Genomic DNA, 10594 nt, shown 5'->3' with positions numbered 1-10594 from the left:
GGATTCCGAGATCAGTTGTTTTTCACAGTTTTCTAGAGAATTCAGTGTTTTCAATAATTGAATGTTGCTCCCAAAGTGGGGAAAATCTCCCTATTTATAAGGTCATTGGAATTTGTGCCCCCATCCTAGGTTACGGAAACCTAGGACTGATAGGCTGCGCTGTTTTGCGGGTTTTTTTCAAGAATTGGGCCCTGAAGGCCATCTTTTTCCCATTGATTGGAAGTGCCACGTGTCAGCTGAGGAGAGGTTCATTTTGAACCTCTCTTAAGGTGACACATGTCACCCTCTTATTGGGCCACGTGGCCTGGGTATTTTTACCCAAAACAAACATGATACTCCCTCCGGTTTTTTTTAATTGCAACTTTGGTGTGATTTGCGGTTCACGAGGCAAAAGTTAAGGGGCATGTAGTAGTGGGGTTAATTAAAGATGATTAAAGTGTGTGGAGAGAGAAAGTTTGGCCCACCACTTGGGAAAGTAGTGGGAATGTTGGCTGAATTTTCCCCCCAAATTTTTCCTAAAATTTTCTTTTGGCTGAAATTTTGGGAATTTTCAATTCCCTCCAAAATTTTAAAAACAAAACATCAAACATTCAAACATTGAAGCATTTAAATAGTCATTGCAATACATATTTATGAGGCATTTAAATACAGCCTCCATTAGAAGCATTCAATGTTGTTTTCATGTTCACAAAAACTTAAACCTTCTTCCTTCAAAAGTTAGTCCACCATATTAATTACAAAGTGTTAGCCCAATATATACCAAAAAAATTTCCTAATCTGAAATTAAAAAATGCCCAACTAAGACCCTAAACCCTTCAAAGGCAGCTGCTTCTTCTTCGTCCTTCATCTTCTTCCCAAAAACAGAGCAGCCACCATTACATCAAACAGCTGAAGCTAAACAAACAAAACACGTTAGGCAGCCATGGCAGACTCATTTGAAGCTATGTACTTCGATGTTGATCAGATTCTAATAGAAGAAGAAGTCGCAGAATTATACTACGATTATGCAGAACATATGCAAGATTTAGGTATGGATTACTATGACTCTGAAGATGAAATTATGCAACATACAGAAGGAGAAGACCAAGGGCAGCACAACACAGATGAAACACAAGCTGGGGCTGGGGGCCAGGAAATGGAACAACCCATTCACCATGGGACTCAACACATACAAAGAAAAAACCTGACAATGAAACAAAGAAGGGAAGTTGTGGACTCAATGTTGGTAAACATGCATCAAGGGAACTTACCAAGAGGTCACTTAAAGCAATTATCAGTTCATTTCAATGTGCATAAATCAACCATCACAAGAATATTTTCAGACGTAAAGAAATAGATGGCACGGGGCAATTTAATTGATGTCAGGACCAAAAAGTTGGGCAGGGTAGGCAGAAAGGAAAAGGAATTTTCTGATGCATTCCTACAATCTATGCCTTTGCATTTAAGGCAGACATAAAGGAGTTATGCAGCAGCCTTAAAAATCTCCCATTCGACTCTCCACAATTTGAAGAAAAAGGGAAGGTTAAGAACACACACAGGTATCAACAAGCCAGCATTGACCTTAGACCACAAGATTACAAGGCTGAAATGGATTTTATCACACATAAATCCAGTGGCAAGTAATGAGGACCCAACATTTGTTGATATGAACCATGTCATACACATGGATGAAAAATGGTTCTATCTGAACCCGGACAAGAGGAGTTTTACCTCCTACCTAGTGAGGAAGATCCTCATATGGCTATACAGTCCAAAAGATTCAAGCTCAAAGCAATGTTTATGGGCTTAATTGGGAAGCCTTTGTATGACACAGATGGGGGACTACTCCGTGATGGGAAATATGAAATATTCCCATTCACAGTCAAACAACTAGCCAAGAAATCAAGTAAAAACAGAGTAGCAGGAACATGGGAAACAAAGGCAATACAGAATGTGAACATAGAGGTTATCAGAGACATGTTGGTGACCAATGTCATTCCAGCAATTATTTCAAAGTGGCCTGACAGTCAGCCAAAAAACATTGTAATTTAATGGGACAATGCAATGCCTCACCAAGTTCCTAATGATGCAGAGTTTATGGCAGCAACAACAGCTAATGGATTTAACATCCTATTTGTTTTCCAACCAGCACAATCACCAGAATTGAATGTGCTTGACTTAGGGTTGTTTAGGTCAATTCAATCATTGCAATACCAGTCTTTTCCTACCAACCTAGATGAGTTAGTTACAAAAGTGCAAGAATCTTATGAAGCATTCAATCCACAAGTCAACAAGTACATTTGGCTAACTTTGCAAAAGTGCATGATTGAGATCCTCAAAGTACAAGGTGGAAACAAGTACAAAATACCCCACATGAACAAGTAAAAATTGGAAAACCTTGGAGAGTTGCCAAATCATGTAGCAGTGCAGAAGGAAATAGTTTTGGAGGCAGTGGAGTACCTAAACACTATGTTTAGGCTAGTGAATGAGGGGACTGATCAAGTAACAGAAGACATTGAGGTAGATGCAGACTGAGGGACTTATCACATCAAAGTAGAAACACATGGACTGCCACACATAACCAGTTACAATTGGTATGGTTATTTTTTGTTTTCATGTTCTCTTTTTTAGGTGGTTATGTGTATTTTGTTGAATACAATGATCAAACATGTTAGGCAGTCTAATGTAAAGTACTTTTGTAACCACATGTTCAATGGAATATAAATGGTTATTTGTCTGATGTTATGTGGCCCTTCAATCCATCAAAAGTTTTTTTTTCCATATTTCAATGACACACCAACCCACACAGTTACCTCAACAACAAGAGCATAAAGCACATAATTGGAGCAAGACACATGTAGGTTGGGAAGGTCAACAAAGTCCCTTCCTCATTTGGACTTAGACAGAGTACAAAACGCAGACAAATAGGGGATTAAATAGAAGTCATGCTACCACATAAGGGACTGTCATGTGTTCTCTACTAAATTGATCATTGAGAACAATTGAAGGTATGACCAGGGGGCCTTTCAAAAATGCATTCACACAGTGGCCTCATCATTCATCAATCAAACACCCATATGCACCAAATGCCATATTACATAGTCCAACACATGCATACATGTTACATAGTCCAAAACAGCAGACATAGCCAACCAAGTCAGGAACATTATACATGACAAAAGAGCAGGATATCACAAGTAAGCAACCAAGCCAACATTAATCCACAACACCGGATACAACAGAGCAGGATACAACAAGTAAGCAACCAACCCAAAGGCAATCCAGATCAGCGAATACAACAGGGCAGGAGATCACAAGTAAGCAACCAAGCCAACATTAATCCAGAGCAGCGCATACAACAGGCCAGGATATCACAAATAATCAAGCAATCCTACACGCATCCTGATCAACGCATACAACAGAGCAGGATTTGACAAATAGCCAAGCAAGACAACATGCATCCAGATCTAGTCACAAAATCCCACAACACCAACCAAATACCAAGGGAAATCAACAGGATATCGACAAAATTAAATAAAAGGGACTCTTTTTTTTCAAAAAAAATTAAGATAGGTAGGGTTAGGAGTCGTTACGCAAGGGTCACTTGGAGGGTTGAACCCTAGGATTCATCCGCCTCGCAGAGTGCTTCTTCACAAGAGGGCCAACCACTTCAACATCGTCACCCTTCTCACCCTCCTCATCAGAAGACAGCACAATCACCTCCTGGTCAGGCAACCCCCACATACGCCGCCTTCCTTTTTGTCCTAATCTTCACCGGCGGCCTGGAAGGGTTAGATCTGGGCTAGGAGATGGGCACAGCACTTCCCTCCCCACTTTTGCACTTCATATCTACACAAACAGGACTGAAATCGAGCTTTTTTCCCACGGGACTCTCCTTCACCCTCACCCTTTTGTCTTTTCTCTTCCTCATCCATCCTTTGAAGAACTTCCCCTAACGCCTTGATTGTACTCGGAGAACAGCAGCTCCTCCCATCTTTATGATGGTACAGTCGACGAGGAAAAGAATCTAGCCTTTGGATATTCAGGATAAGGGACTTGATGAAATTTACCTCGCTATTGTCATTGGTTGCAATATAGGCGTCGACTAGTGGATCTACGTCAATTATTATAGTGGGGGACTCAGGTTTTCGAAGTTTTGAGGAGTGAATGTCAGAATTGAGGAGGTAGAATGGAGATAGTTACAGACGCGAAGAAGAGAGGAAGAGGAAGACGAAGAACCAGATCTAGGGTTCTTCAGAGAATTCTAGAAGTACATATACCTAAACTGCTCCACTTAAATGTGGGTAATTGGGAATGTGGGAGATTGGTGTTGGTTGGGGGAAATAATTGGAGGGAGTAATTAGATTAGTATAATTTTGATGTTTTGAGTATAATGGGGGATTATGGTTAATAAAGGGGTAAAATTAAAAAATTTACAAATTTTATGTAAGGGTAAAATAGTAATTTTCAGGGCTTTTGTTTACCCAAATAGAAATAAAATAGAAAGTTGCACATAATTTTGAGCAGACTAAAATGGCAAAAGTTGCAATTAAAAAAAAAAACCGGAGGGAGTATTAGAAATACTATTTAACACCCTAAACATGATACTAGGAATCAAAATCAACATCCTAACATGATTTCTAGGAATAAAAATATACATCTTAACATGATACTAGAAATAACAAAGGCATCCTAACATGATACTAGGAATTAAGATAATATTCTAAGCATGATTTCTATATCAAAGGAATAAATATTAGGGAGATCAAATTACTCACTTTGATACCTCGTATTTCTTTCTATCAAAACAATACACACGTTAGTAACTTCAAGAAAGATTAAATCAAATAAAGTAAATAAATCAAATAAGAATTAAGATATAGATTTGGGACCAAACCCTCAAAACTATCAACCTTTCATGTCGAGGCAGAAGGCAAATTCGAGATTGGCTAGGAGTATTCAAAGCTCGTGAAGGAGGTATGGTGTTTGTTTGGGAAAAGTATCAAAGAATGTGTGTTAGGACATGTTGGGATGTAATTAGGCTAAGGCTAGAAATCAAGAAAGAAGAGAGAGAGAAAAGCTTTAGTTTAGATAGAGGATTAGATGATGATTGTTGGTCATTGAAAATGGGGTGAAACAACCTCTATTTATAAGAAAAAAGGGTCGAAGGATCGAAAAGGAGTCAGAATCCGACTCGGAGTAAAACAGATGCCATGGCGGCGCGACAGGCTTGTCGCGGTGCGATGGTGTTGTCGCTCAGCAATGGTTATTGAAAGATTGAATCCGTACGGAATTCTATTCCCAATCGAATTGGGTTAACCGAATATCCGTACGTATTCTATTTTGACCGAAATTAGGATCATTAAAAAACCGATGTAAAATTGTTAAATCTTTATCTTTTCAAAAACATGATAAATTAGAATCTTCTAGAGGATTCTAGAAACTAATAGTAAATCCTAAGAGATTTAGGATCAAAAACAACCTTCTAGAGGATTCTAGAAGCTTGTAATAAACCCTAATTGGTTTAGGAATAAGGTTAAGGTTAATAAACCCTAATTGGTATACTTAATTAGGGTTTATTACAAGCTTCTAGAATGAGGTTAAGGCCTAATAAACCCCCAAATCCGCTTCCCTAGGCGTAAGGTATACTTAATTGGTTTAGGAACACCAGCAACAATAACTAGCCAAAACCAGAACAAGACAGCAACAGAAACTAGGCAACAAACCAGAAGCAAAAGGGAAAAGCAAGTCCAAACCAGGATGCCTTCTTCAACCCTGCAACAGCTCAGGACAGCAGAGACAAGCAGGACAGGCAAAAAAAACAACAACCACAACCAGGCAGCCCAACTGCCTGAACCAACATAGAACCTACACGACAGCAGCCTGCACCCAGCAGCCCCATAATGCTAGAATAAGGACACCCGAAGAAGAGGTGTTGGACATTATATTCTCGGGCTCACTACACTGCAGTCTGTGCATGACAGGTGTGCAATACATAGGGGATTTCGCTGAATAATTGTGTAGGATTTCCTGTGTTTCATACTGAAGATTATTAGTGTCTCACTATCTTCAAAATTAACATTTTTGCTTTTTGTTTTTCCTATGTCTATTTTTATTGATATCTCCTACAGACATTTGCATCAGGAATGATGTTAGTATCCAAAATAAGCAAATTCTTCCTTGTCTATGTGCTTACTACTATGTCATTAGTATTGAGTGCAATATCTTGTAAATACTATGCATGTTTAACTTTGAAATAGCTGACTATAAAGGAAAAAATAATAACATGAGTTTTGAATTACCACCTAGACTTCTCCTAGATCCTTTGTCTTTATCTCATCCTGTTTTTTGAGTGAATTCTTAACTTTGATTGTCTATTGTAATAAGTGGAGAAGCTATAGGAATGGAGAAAATGGCTATACACACTCTAAGAGAAATTCAAACCATCCTACTAAGAAACTATGGACTGGCTAGCGAGAGGTCGATCTATTTTTACAATTACTTATCTTCATTATGTCTAAAAAAAACTTAGATGTTATTGAAAATAACAAGTAATAATCCTATAGATCTATGTCATAATAAACAACACACTAATAACAATTTATATCCTCCTTAAATATCATCATCATTTATAAAAAGCATTAATCAACACACTTAAATAACAATTTACACACTATTAAACACTTTAAATTAGTCTTCGTTTTTTTTATAATGTTAACCAAACAAACACTTAATAAAGATCTTGTCTCACATTATTTGGTACTAAACCATACTCTTTAATTTCTTTACTATTTCAGCCTCTCATTCTCATAGACTCTTATGGAGTCTCATCTAAGAATTGAATAATTAAAATACTTTATTCTTTCCATTAGAATAATTGTGAATAATTTGATATATATATATACCTAGACCTAGGATCTTATCTTCTTTTTATTTTGGGATTTCAAATCTTAACTTTGAATCTTTGTCATAAATATAGAAGTCATAGGAATGGAGAAGAGAATGGTGGCACACACTCTAAGCTAAGTGTTATATCAAGCTTTATGTTATATCAAGCTTCATATCAAGCTTTATGTTATATCAAACCAACACGACAACACTAGAAAAGCAAGACAAGTTATAAAATTTTACTCTGTATACATACTATACTGATATGGAAGTTAACTTTTCCTTTCTATGCTAATTTGCACTGTATGAAGCAAATTATTACCATACAGCGAGAACTTCCAAATGGGCAGACAAGTAGATAATTTGCAATGTATAAGGGATATTGTAGGGCATATAACACTTTGTAAGATTAATCACTTTTAAGTGCTGAAACTTATTCCAATATCTTATCCTCTCTTCGAATACAAAAAATTACAAATAATAGCCTTCATTTTTATACAAGGCAAGAGACAATGTTGGCCACTTACCTTATTTTTGCCTTCTCTTTTAATTACAAATGAATATGAATATAATATGGAACATTGAAAAGCAAGGGACAACCGCACAAGAATAGCTTAGACCAGGACTTAACAAAATTGCATATTAGCATCACTGTTTTAGCCAGCTGCCACCTAATCTATACTCACATATCATGTCAAGGAAACCATTACAACTAACTTCATTTCAATAGGAACTATTACCAGATATTCTAAGCTTACCATCAATATTACACAAATTCCCCTGTCCTAATGTAAACCAGAATTACAGAGTAAAAATCTAACACCCTTGATTCCCCAAATTCTGAAATGCCGTATCCACAAAGACCACAATAAGTTTATTTTACCGCTGATGGATTTTAAGCAATGTCAAAAGTCTTCTAGCATTTTCTTTTCATGCTGTAGCAAAATCTTAAAAACAAAGCTAATTAAATAACCAAGTAGGGCAAGTACACAAAGGACCAAACATCTCAACACTGATCTAATGCACTTCATCTAAACTCTAAAATCTACACTCAACTATCTTATAGAAAAAATACGTAGTAACTCAAAAGTCACACATGCAAGGTCTCTATGTACTGAAAAATAAAATTCTGGTGACATAAATGAATGTTTGATTTTTGAAGTCCATTTTCAAGTTATTACAAGTTAGTTGAAGGTAGTGAGGTTAGGATAAAGTCCATTGCCTATACATGGATAAACAACATAACTTACACCTTAACACTTTTTAGTCAAAAAATATAGACAACTATTATCATTTGTCTATATAATCGTAATCCACCACACTTTCATCAATAAATATCTAAGTTAAACTCACTTTCCTCACTTGAATATCAGTATCATTTTCTTTTATAATCTTTCTGGTTCCATATATCTTTATTTGAAGTTAATCAGCCATGGCTTCAAGTTCACAGGGAGGTAACAACAATAATACTGCAATTTTCGAAACAAATCCGAGCGAGCAATACATTAGGTACGATGAGATCATTGGAAAAGGCATGAAGAAAATAATAGCAAAAACTCCAAGCAGAAAAACCAAATACATCCAGAAACATATAGACTTTACTCGAGGCAATAACTAACCTCCAGCAAATTCTATTGGAAACTGGATACAAATTACATCTTCAAATGAACAAATCAAAAGTTGCTTCTGATTTAGGATTTAAAGGATAGAATATTTTACAGTACAACAATAGATCCACAAAAAATTGAATAGTAAAGAATAAATTTTTTTGAGCAGAATCAGGAAAAATGAAAACACAAAAATTTAAACAAAAACGCAAGGAAACCATAAATAAGTTTTAAAAAAATGTAGTACTGCGGTAAGACTGTAGATCAGGAAGAGTATCAAGAAGATTGCTCACCTTAATCGTTCTCTTTCTCTCAATCAAACCAGCAAAAATGCAAAATTAATTGAACAAAATTGATGACATCAGAATTATTGAAGCAATTACTTACGAAAACCCTAATTAAACAAATACTAGCACAATTTTTGAGAAATTATAGCATTTAACAATTAAATCGAGCCATTTTCAACAAATTATACTAGAATAAATTTAATTATTTCAAAATACATACCAGTAACTTGAGATTAATTGAGTGCAGCGAGAGAGGACTGGGTTTGGAGGTTAGAGATGTAGGGTTCGAAGTCGAAAGGAGGGAGAAAGAGGTCGTTTTTGAACCATAAGGGGGTTAACTCGTAGATTATATTGGGTCGCAGTCGAGGTCGGTGTATGAGCGCGGTGGTGGTGCAGGCGGTGGTTGCGCCATTGCTGGATTAGCCGACGCCATTGTTGGTGGTTTTGAGGTCTGGGTTTTAAAGCGGATGCAACAATTACGACAAAAACGTACTCCTTCTCATCTACTGTGAAAATTTGACAATCTGAGAAGATGAGGAAAATGGAGAAAATGGGGAAAATGGTACTCTATAATCAACTAAGGTGAGAATGGGGAAAATTGAGAAAAAGGGGAAAATGGTACTTTACGTGAGAATTGTGAATAGAGGGAAGCAAATTAAAGAAACCTGTTCAAAATATTTGGTGAAAAAAATAGAGGGAAGAAAGCGCGCTTCTAAAATTTTCATATACAACACATACCGTTGCAATAGGTCTTGATTAAGGGATTTTGCTCCCACCAATCGAAATGCGCCACGTGGACCAATCAGGTCCTGCCAAGTGTCCCCCAATTGGAACAGTCAGGGCTTCCCACGTGGCACGCGCTTATTCGTCCACCTTGGACCTGTTATGTCAAGACATGTGGCATACTCCATGCCTAATGGAGAAACCGGCCACCCAGGCCCAACTTCCGAGGGAAGCCCAATCGGCCCTAGGTTTACTTAAACCTAGGATGAGCACGTTTTCCAAGGTTATAAATACCTCCCTTAATCCTCATTAAGGGGGAGAACAGAAACATTACGGAAAAAACACATTAATTACACACAGTAATAACCGGCTGATCTCGCTAACAAAGCAGATTACCTACATTAAACACTCTCACCTAGAGAGACCAAATCACTTTAATTTCCGCATTAATTACTCCTTAATCAGGTACTAACTTGACTGTTGGAGGCGGAGCTCCCAGGAGTCTCCGTTATTTTGCAGGTACAGGCGTCCGGTTCCAGTCTCGGAATTGTAACTCTCCCGCAGGACATCAGAAAACCCCGAAACATTTGGCGCCGTCTGTGGGGAGAGTACTTCTGAGATGGCATCCAAGTCTGTACCGACTCCTGAAGAGAGGCGTCCCCTAGACGACCCTCAAGTTCAGTCGGACCATGATACCGAAAGTGAATTTGAAGTTGAAGCTCATACAGCTTCAGACGGGACCCTAAGGGCCCGACGTACCCGTCATACCGACAGGAGGGAACGGGAGCATCTTCAAACAAGAAGCGAGCCAGCAGGCGCACCGCCTGTTCGGCAACAGCCGACTGATGGGTCAGCTCCCATCACAAGGAACGAACTCATGACCTTCATGAGGGACTTCAAGGGAGAGATTCAAGAGTTGATCAACAAGAAGCCGCCTGCTCCAGTCAAGGAGCAGTCGGCCAAGAAACCCTCCACTTCACTGAAGAGGAAGCCAGTTCAAGGGCGAGAGGCGACTCCTCATCCTAAATCTAGGAAGCGGGAGCCACCTGCCCTTGATTTCACAAAATTCCGTTATCCTACAGGAAATAGGAAACCTGTTCGTCATATTCA

General features: G+C 38.0%; 1 long non-coding RNA gene across 1 annotated transcript; it reads right to left on the bottom strand.

Annotated features, from left to right (window-relative positions):
* Positions 1–392: 392 nt before the first annotated feature.
* LOC110696403 lies at positions 393–9423 on the bottom strand. Its single transcript, XR_002506286.1, has 3 exons — positions 8982–9423; positions 4758–4778; positions 393–894 (listed from the first exon to the last, which is right to left on the bottom strand). It is a non-coding gene; the product is annotated as an uncharacterized LOC110696403 (long non-coding RNA).
* Positions 9424–10594: the final 1171 nt, after the last annotated feature.

Source organism: Chenopodium quinoa, unplaced genomic scaffold, assembly GCF_001683475.1.
Source record: "Chenopodium quinoa cultivar QQ74 unplaced genomic scaffold, ASM168347v1, whole genome shotgun sequence".
In the NCBI taxonomy this organism is placed as follows: domain Eukaryota; kingdom Viridiplantae; phylum Streptophyta; class Magnoliopsida; order Caryophyllales; family Amaranthaceae; genus Chenopodium; species Chenopodium quinoa.
This window is presented reverse-complemented; position numbering and strand designations above follow the sequence as displayed.